Source organism: Lutra lutra, chromosome 16 (assembly GCF_902655055.1).
Source record: "Lutra lutra chromosome 16, mLutLut1.2, whole genome shotgun sequence".
In the NCBI taxonomy this organism is placed as follows: domain Eukaryota; kingdom Metazoa; phylum Chordata; class Mammalia; order Carnivora; family Mustelidae; genus Lutra; species Lutra lutra.
In genome coordinates this window covers 19,058,754-19,068,750 of record NC_062293.1, presented here as the reverse complement: position 1 = coordinate 19,068,750, position 9,997 = coordinate 19,058,754, and positions in this window count along the sequence as shown.

The following is a 9,997-nucleotide window of genomic DNA, read 5'->3' as shown; positions in this document are numbered from 1 at the left end:
GTCTAATGCCTGTAATAATTCCTTTATTCCCATATGCGTGGCTGCCCTGGCTGGACCCTTTCCAGTCCTTATCATGAATCCCTTTTCAAGAGCAGAAAAACCTTCTTTGTAACCATCTCTCCCAAACACACACACACACACACACACACACACACACACACACACACACACGCAGCTTACCTGGGACAGATCTCTTAATACCCAGGGCTAAAAAGGAGAGGTCCCTCTCACCCCCACATGTTAGGACAGCTGTGCCCTCTTTCGGGCTGCCTGCCAGGAGGAGGGGGAGGTGACCCGGTCCTTCCGTGAGACACTTCCTCAGCTTCAGGTCCTCTCCAGGAGTCCTGGAGGGCTGTTCTCTGGTTTGGACTTCTGGAAAGCAATCAGGCCTGCTAGAAGACAAGATCGGACAACAGGTTGTCTAGGGCTCCTCTTTTCCCCCAGGGGCCTCTAAACTCAAAGCAGTTTCCCTCCAGGGAGATCAGATCTTCCCCGGTGGAAGATGGTTCAATTCATATCCTTCAAGTCTGGCTGCGCCTACGAGTCCCAAGTCACAGGATTTTCAAATCAGGGTCTTTCTTCTCTGCAGTCCTGAGCGTGACAGCCAGCCCTCATCCTTGGGATTTGGCAATGAAAGAGCACCGGCTGGCCAGCCGGCCGTAGCAAGAGCAAACTAAGGGAAACTACAACCCACCGTGAGAATACCATGGCGGCGGGGCGTGGGGGAGGGGTGGTGGTGTTGGGGTGGGGGGGGATGCTCGGAGGGGGCTTCCAGGAGGAAGTGATGTAAACAGAGGCGAATGCAGCAGGTGAGGCAGGAGAGACTTTCAGGTGAGGGGCGATCGGCATGAGAGTGGGAGGTGGGAGACAGCTGGGGCTTCGGGGAACAGAATGGGGCCCGGTGAAGCACCTGGGAAGTGTCCAGGCAGCAAGAAGAGAAGGAGCAGGAAAGCTGGGAGGTCTGATCAGGTCTACCCCAGGGCCTGGCCAAGGTGAGTGCTCACCATTCTGGGACCACAGTGTTAAGCAGTGGAGGAGCAAAATCAGATTCTGCTTGAAGACTGGCTTGGAGGAGGTGAGACCAGAGGCCAGAGAACCCCAGAAGCCAGGATAAGGGCAACGTGGCTGAAGCAGGGAGAGGCACTGGAGAGAAATGAGGGCATTTGAGGGACATTAGGCAGCTGGAAGGGGGGTGAGACCACGTACATACATGGTGATTGGTGGGTTGGATGCAGGGGTCGTGGAGGGGCAGGAGGAGTCATGGGATCTGGCTGGAGTCCCTGAAGGGTTGCAGGTACCCAACTGGTCAGCCCTGAGAGCAGAAGCTTCAGCGTGAACAGTATCGTTAGTAGAATCAAGTCTTTAGGGAAGGCACGATCATCAGAAAAAAAGGGAGAATGTGGTGATTGAGGGAAGGGAAGCATCTCATGCACCAAGAGACTAAGAACAAGAGAAAAGTTCAAAAGAATTTTCCAGGTCTCGGTTCTCCCACCCCTGCTCCAGGAAGGGGGCCAGGTGGGCCAACAGACGTGATATTTCAGTGACACCTGCCCCGGTGGCTTAACCGTGTAGCAGGGCTGGTGGCCGCTTCCCCTTGCTGGTTCACGAACTCGGTAAACATTTATGAAGCGCTTGCTGTGTGCAGGGCTCCGTGGCCTCAGCACTGGGCACACCGTGGGGAGAAGGTCCTCAGCCCCCACCTGACAGAGCTTTTGATGGGCCAGCAGAAGCAGACATGATGTGACACTAATACAAAGTGACAAATCATGAGAAGCGTTGGGAAAGAGAATAGCGGGGTCCTATCTCAAAGGGGCAGAGGTCAGAGGCAACGTCTGAGCCAAGGTTGGAAGGCAGAGAATTCAGGCAGAGCGTCCCAGGTGGTGGGAAGAGTCTCGCCCTACGGGTGGTGCTTTCAAGGAATGGCAAGAGAGGCAGTGTGGGTGGAGGGGGGCCAGGGCTGGGTGGGGGCTGGGGACTCCGACAGTGGGAGACCGGCTGGAGAGGAGATGGGGGCTCACTGTGCAGGGCTTGGGATGTTTTAGCAAAGTCGGGACCAAATGGTACCTGGGGGTCCTTGTCACCCCAGGTTTCAAGGACATTGTTCCTGTTCCCACCCCCCCCCCCCCGCCGTCATAGCAAGCTCTGGAGTCCACTGAGAAGAGGGGGCACTCGGACTCCTAAAACAGGTGACCCAGAAGACACCCCTCGGTGCCCTGCACACCGTCTAGTAACAGTTTTAGAAAAGTTCCCCCTTTTAAATTCAACTTCTCTTCACCAAGCTGACCAGGGAAAAATAAGTCCCTACAAATAAGGGAGAGTCATTATCTTAAATTGAGGCTGGTTTCTAAGAAAAAAGAAAAAAACCCAAATGCCACTGGCCAAAACCTCACCCCCACCCACCCCCAGCACATACGCGAGGACAGTGGCTCACCGCCCTCCTTGCAAGTCCGGGGCTCAACACGGGCCCCTGTGTAAAGGGAAGGAAACAGGCAGAGGAAGGAAGGCCAGAGATTAGAGAAGCTGACAGATGTACATAGCCTCAGAGGAGCCACGCTGTCCCGGCGCTCCTCCCCAGGGAGCCTTTCGTACCAAGGAATCTGGTTGCCTGAATGAAAAATGATATCATTTACTTCTTTAGTCAGAGCTGAGCTGTTTTCTTCAAACATAGAAATAACTTAACACTGCAACTCCAAATTGTTGGCCAAGTGATAGAGATATCTGTAATTTGGGCATTTGGTAACAACCTAAGTAAACAGCCAGGGACTTGGTTTCTTGGGAGGGGCCCTGTTCCCTGCAACAATGAGACAAAGCTCAGAGGGACTCAGACGGAAGGAAAGCTTTTGGAAAAGTTGTTCCAGAGCTCTTGCTTGCTGCCGAGCTTCAAGGAAGCTGGACTTTTCCTTCCTGCTGCTCAAAGCATGCTTCACCGACCAAATGCCCGTTAATTCAACAGATATTTACCGAGCACTGACTGGCGCAGCCTGTGCAAAGGCACTGGGGCTACAGATGTGCAAAAGCTGGGGCCCTGCCCTCAAGAGACTCAATCCAGAGGGAAGGCAGCCAAGTTCAGCCCGTGTGGCAGCCACTATGAGGCAGTATTCCCTTGGCACGGCAGCATTTGACTTGACTTGGAAATGAAGAGGACTTTCCAGGCCAGAGAAGTGGAAGGAGGGTGTCCTAGATGGAATGAACAGCAGGTGCAAAAGCACAGAGGCTTCAAAACTACTTGGACTCTTTGGAAATTAAAAGAAATACACTATTGCATGGAATAAAGTGCTATAGACCACTGGCGGTCGACGGTGTGACTGGACAGGTAGGCAGGAACTAGATCACACCTCTGTGAGCTACAGTGTTCAGAGTTTATCCTTTAGGTAATAGGGAGCCAAAGAGGAATCTTGAGCAGGGAAGTGATATGATTAGATTTTTGTATTAGAACACTCACTCCTTTCTATTCTGAAAAAAACTCTACCATACATCATATTAGGAAACTAATGCACGCAACTTCTTTACAGCATTGTTGGTGACAGTGAAAAAGCAGAAAACAAAATAAACATCCAGAGGTAGAAAAATGGATAAACAAATCATGGTGTAATCATACAATGTAATAGGACTCAATAGTTAAAATGATCCACATGGCCAGATTTTAAAAGCATAATTTTGAGGGATGCCTGGGGGCTCAGTCCATTAAGCACCTACCTTCAGCGCAGGTCATGATCCCAGGGTCCTGGGATCAAGCCCCAAATCTGGCTCCCTGTTCATCGGGGAGTCTGCTTCTCCCTCTGCCTCTGTGATATCTCTCCCTCTTGCTCTCTCTCAAATAAGTAAAAATAAAATCTTTTTTTTTAGAGCATGATTTTGAGTAGGAAAAAAAGGTGAATTTTAGAATATGTATGGTATGGTAAAATGTGTATAAAATTTAAAACCACATGTCTATATATTATTATAAATAATATATATATATAGAAAAGCATAAAAACATGGATTGTTGCTTCTGAAGAGTGAGGGAAAGGCATGAGGAAGGGGAGAAATACAAAGAGAAATTTATCTAGAATGTTCTATTTGTTTTTACGAGAAAAGAAATAATGGAGCAAAAATGCTAAAGCAGTAAATTCCCTGCATTTAAAAAAAACTTGAACTTTGTTTTTTTAAAAAACCAAAGATCCATCTGGAGGTGCTATCGAGGATAGGGGAGAGACTGAGAAGGGACCTAAGCCAGCTCTCCTGATTGGAGGAGAGTTGGGGGCCAGATCCCAGGAGCCTCCAAGAACAACGCACAAGGAAACATTTCCACCACCCCCCCCTTGGCCACTTCTAGCCTCTGGGCAGAGCTGATGTGCAGTTCTGGCCTCTTGTCTGGTGTCTCTGGAAGATGTGGGGCTCGGTCTTGTCCAGACCTGGCCACCATTCTGATCTGATGTGAAGCACGGTTCACAGTCCCCGGATGCCAGTACTGTTCTTGGACACCTGCTAACCAAGGGGGCAGAAACAGGAGGTGCTTAGAATACCTGGGAATATTTGACATTGTATGCTCAGAGTAGAGATAGTGTGTGTGTACATGCGTGTGTGTGTGTGTGTGCATGTATACATGTGTGACTGCATGTGCAAAACCGAGGAGCAGGGTGAAAGCAAACCTTCTAGAAAAGGGTTTGCAGTGCATTCTGGGACTTGATGGGAATATTCTTATACAGTTCAGAGACGTAAGGATGAATCTTTCCAGAAGGAATTCATTTTTAGACAACTACTTACCATTCAGATCTCCATCCCCTGACCTAGTGGGAATACAACAAACACATCTATGCATCCACACACATTTATGTGTCTGGGCTAGAGCTGTGCCAGAAAAGAAGAATCGATACATTTATGTTCCTGCTTTCCTGGGCCAAGCTAATCCTTGCTTCCTCCCCAGCCTGGATTTTGTGGGCATCCAGTAAAGAAAACTGTGACTTTTCTGCAATTACGTATAAATTTCATGACTTAGGTGTATCCTAGAAGGAATACATCTGCCGGATGCCCATAGCCTCACTTAAACGAATCTATCATGCTTTTTTAAAAAAGTTAATTTATTTGACAGAAGTCACAAGTAGGCAGAGAGGCAGGCAGAAAAAAAGAAGGGGAAGCAGGCTCCCTGCTCCATCCCAGGACCCTGAGATCATGACCTGAGCTGAAGGCAGAGGCTTAACCTGCTGAGCCACCCAGGGGCCCCTATCATGCTTTTGAAGAACAAAGGCATCCATAGCTACATAATGAACAATATGCAAATCATTTCTCTCTGGGAACCATCCCTTCATCTTTAATATACAGAGCCAGGAGAACATACAAAGAGAGACTCACTCTCTTGTACACACACACACACACACACACACACACGCACGCACACCCTTCCCCACTATAATTATAATTATCATGCTGGTTTCCAGATCAGGGGTTAATAGCCTTAGCCTGGAGACGCCTGAAAGGCACCGAAGGCAATTAGCGGTGTCCCTTCTTCACCCCCTACAGACTGTCAGAGCCTTTGCACTCGCTGTCTGCTTTCTAGCCCATGCATCCCCAGGTCCCTCTGTGGCTCATTCTCTCCCTGAATTTCGGTCTCAGCTCAAGTCCTACCTCCTCAGGGAGGCCTGGCCTGGCCACCTCCAAAGCTCTCTCTCCGCTTACCAGCTGTATTTTTTTTTCCCCCCCGGAACTTTTCACTCTTGGGATTACGCTGTGCCTTTCTTTGTTATTCAGCATATGTCTCCCTGCCGGTCCTAGACCACGAACTTCATGAGTCCCATTCATCATAGCCATATGCCCAGAGCCTAGGGCGGTGCCTGGCGCACAGCGGGCATTCTGTCCATACAGATGGACGGATGAATGAGCACCCCCTCTTTTCCTCTCCATGCCTACCTTCTCCTTTCCCCAACTTCCTCTCTGGCCCCATCTCTCCTGCCTCCATCTTAAGCCTGCTGGCAGGATCAGCGCTCGGGAAGCTGTAGGGCTGGTGAGATCCACTAGCTCCCCTCCTCCTGTCTGTGGCCCACCCTCCCTTGTGAGTATCTCTCTCCCACCTGCAGCTGCCACCACCAAGCTCAGGCACCTCAGATGATTGTAGGGAAACTGGAGAGTGGGGGGAGGGGGAAGGAAGATTGTACCAAAAGCAGGGCTGCCAGGTCACAGGGTAGAAGGTCATTCGGGTCATCCTTTAGCACCCAGCACCCAGCTTCTTGCTTTTTCCATAGGAGTCAGCACTGCCCTAGTAGGGATTCAGCCCCCTTCTCGAGCTACCGGAAGCCTCCTCCCTCCTGCCCCGATTGACAGTGTCTGACCCCACCCCAGCCCCGGCCTCTCTCTCCTTCCAGGCTTCTGCTTCTTTGTGCAATAAACTTGGAGCGGGAGAGCCAGCTATGTGCCGGGTCCCAGGCCAGCCTCGCCCCAGCCCACCGGGTGTGCACCGCCTTGCTTCTTTTCCTCCACTGCCTCTTCTCCCTGCCCCTCCTCACCGGGGCAGCCTGCGAAGCTCAGCTCAGCCGGACCCCACCCCCACCACTACCTGGCTCCCCAGAAGCCCCGCCCCCCCCTCAGGTCTCTACCGCTCTGGTGCCAAATGACCACATGCTCCACAGCGGTATTTTCCACCTGACTCCCCAGCAAGATTACAAACTGCTGGAGGGGAGGAGCTGTGTCTTACCCTCAGAGACCCAACCTACAAGGACTACAAAAACCACTGCTTTTTGCTAGAAGCCGGATAGTCCCTTCCCTCTTCCCACGATCGTCCACCGGTCACAGTCCATTCCATCCACCTAATCCCAGAGCAGAAGAAATCCAGAATACATTGAACACCGATGCAATCACAATGCGCCTTAGACACGTACTGTATGCTGGGTACTAGGGGTGCCCTGGTGAGCGGCCACAGACCCAGAGTCCCTGCTTTTCCGGGTTTCAGAGTTGGGGTGAGGGGAGAGATTTATCGAACACTTACAAGAATGAGTCTATCCCTGCGTGCCTATGAAGGTGAGCTCTCTGGAGGAACAGAGCCTTGCTCAGGAAAGATGAAACATGGTTTGGCTGGTCAGGGGAAGTTGACACTTGGCTGAGACCTGGAGGATGAACAATAGACCTCGAGGAGGCATGCAGGGGACATCCCAAAAGGGCCAGCACCTGAGTCCCAGCCATTCCACAGAGAGCTGTATCTCTTACACCTGCAGCTGTAAAAGTCATGTAACTGATCGAACAGGGTATTCTTGAGAGTAAAAGCAGGAGCTATTAATAACTTCGATGGGCCAATAGGTGTCCGTGTCTGGACAAATCGGGCGCCTGGTTGCGTGAATTAAGAGTGACATTCTCCCTGCTTCCTGCCACTCTAGCGATGGAAGGAATTTCAACCCCTGGTCAGAGCTTCTGGAAGCCTGAGTTTTCGCCTGCCCTGGGACAAGGGAGAAGACAGACGATGCACTCCAGGAACGTGGAGGTGGAGGGGAGGGGGAACCAGGAAAGTTTACGCAGGTCCCAGAGCTAGAACCAGTGATGGGGAACGAGGGCAGGCCCCTGCCAGGGAACAGGTGGGAGGTGGGCGGGTGGCACCAGTTTCTAGCAGCATTGACTCTGAGCTTGGTGTGTGAGCTCCCCCCACTCCCTGGTGGCCCAAGTCCTTCCCACTTTAGGACAGGCATGGACGTTTGGGTCCCTGTGGTTTCTTCGAATTTCTTTTGCTCTACCTCCTTAAGCAAAGGTGGCCTGATTGGTACTTGGTATATAGGGAGAGCCTGATGCAGTGTGTGTGTGTGTGTGTAAGAGAGACAGAGCCCTGTTTCCCTCTGCCCCTCCGTCTGTCTGACTCTCAAGACTATTAATACAAACCCCACGTCTGGCTGAGCCACGAGAACATGAGCTCCCCACAGCAGAACACCACCCCTCCCGGCTGAGCCTGTTGTCTGTTCCGTTTCTGATCGGCGCCAGGCTCATAGACCCCATGTAGGTAGAATATAACTTTCCATAAATAACCCCTAGCCCGACCTACAATTTAGGCTTTGGGTTTTTTTCCCCCACCCCTCGTGGTAATGGGATTATAGGCTGGGCTGATCCCTCCTGGGTCTCGGGGTCCCAGAAAGCAGACCCTAGGTGTACCTGGGATTGGGCATTGCTTGGGATTCCCAGTTTCCTCCCCATGCTACCTGGCCCACGGTGAGGACTCAGTACATGTTGAGGAATGTGGCAGATCAAGTCTCATGCCCTCACAAACGCAGCTATGCACCTTCAGCCCCAGTGCCTTTGCTCGGGCCACGCCCCCCACTCAGAACCCTGTGCCACCTTCTCCACTGGCCAAACCTCTAAGCAGCACCCACCTCTGTGAAACCTTCCTGAAGTGTTTCCCCTCATTCCTACCACAAAGTGGATTCCTCCTATGCTTGATCCCATAACACTCTGTACAATGTGGCCTGATGACTTGCCCATGTGCCCACCAGGTTGGGGCGGCTTGAGTGAGCGTCTGAGCAGGAATGGAGCCCACATCAGGCTGTGGGCGAATGCTTAACCCCTTGATGCCCCAGTTGCCTTAGACCCAAACACAAGCCTGGCTCCAGAGCCCGTGTCTCCATCCACTGGACCACAGGGCGTCTGGGGACTGGACCGTGTATCCATTTCCTACCTGTTCTCACTCCCAGCTCTGAGACACTCCTCTCGGTGCGTGGATTCCCTGCAGGCTCTCGCTGGGGCGTCCTCGGGGTCTAGAGACAAGACACCCGCTGCCAACTATCAGAAACTTGCTGGTGATGATAAGGAATTGAAGAGGGATCATTGGGAGTTAAAGTGAAAAGTCCTTGGGGCTGGGGTGGGTGCTTTGGGGTGGGGTTACCCCAAGAGGGGCTGGACTGGATTCAGAGCTTTGACTCATCGCTCCCTGTGGTGACTGAAGAGTAGCTCTTGTGTGTGAGGCAGTGTCCAGCGCTGTGAGACACCTTGGTGACACAAGACCGAGGGAAGGACAAGCTGCTGTCCCTGCACATGATCTTCCATTCTCACCAGGGAGGCATACAATTTATGCTTGGGAAAACACTTGACGGAGCCCCCCGGGGAGCTGGAACCGAGTTGTATGTGGCTTGTGTTGCTCTCAGCACTAAACAGGGCTTGGCTAGGTGAGACACATGATCCGTGAACCAGTATCAAATGGAAGACATAGAATCAGAAACCAAAGTCATGGCAGGGACAAAGGGCCTGGGGCATCTGAGGAGACTCAGCCGGGTTTGCAACATCCCTGGAAGGTTCAGATTCAAAGGTGGCAAGGAATATGAACCCTAAAACTAAAACGAGAAGGAGTCATTGGGGTGGTCTTTAGACGTGGGGCTAAACTAAGGCAGAGACGAGTGTAGCAGCAGAGTGTGGCTACTTGGGAGTCGGAAGGAAGTTTGGTAGAGCAGGGTGGGGGTGGGGAAGGGGACTCAGGCAGGGAAAGGCCTCTCCAGTCAGGCTGAGAAGCCGGAACTCAATCCTGGGCAAGGAAGAGCTCTGGAAGGATTGTGAGTAGGGGTGTGGCGCAATGAGAACGGTGTTTCTGGAAGACAGTGTGGAGGGCAGGCTGCTTGAGGGAGACCAAGCTTGAAGTTATGACAATGGTTGCGGTGAAGGAATGAGGTCTAGGTTTGGAAAGGAAGGGACAGACATGACTTTTCAAAGGGAGGACATAATTGCCACAAGGGCCCCCGTGGCACGGTCAAAGGTGCCTCCAAGGTTGAAGTCCTAGTGACCAGGAGGAGAAGGATGTTACCTTTGACTAAATGACTGTGTGTGGCTGACAAAATGAGACCACATCCTCTCTGAAATGATTCATTGTCTTTATTAACAATGCCTCTGGATTCGGAGAGAACAGACTGGTATTTCATAAAGCAATATTAACATGGTCATTTCTCTACAAGAAAAACTTTTGCATAAATAACTTAAGTGCGAAAATAAATACGTAACTTAACTCTTTTTAAGAACCACGACTCTCATTCTTGTGGACAAATCCCACATGAAAGGATTGCAA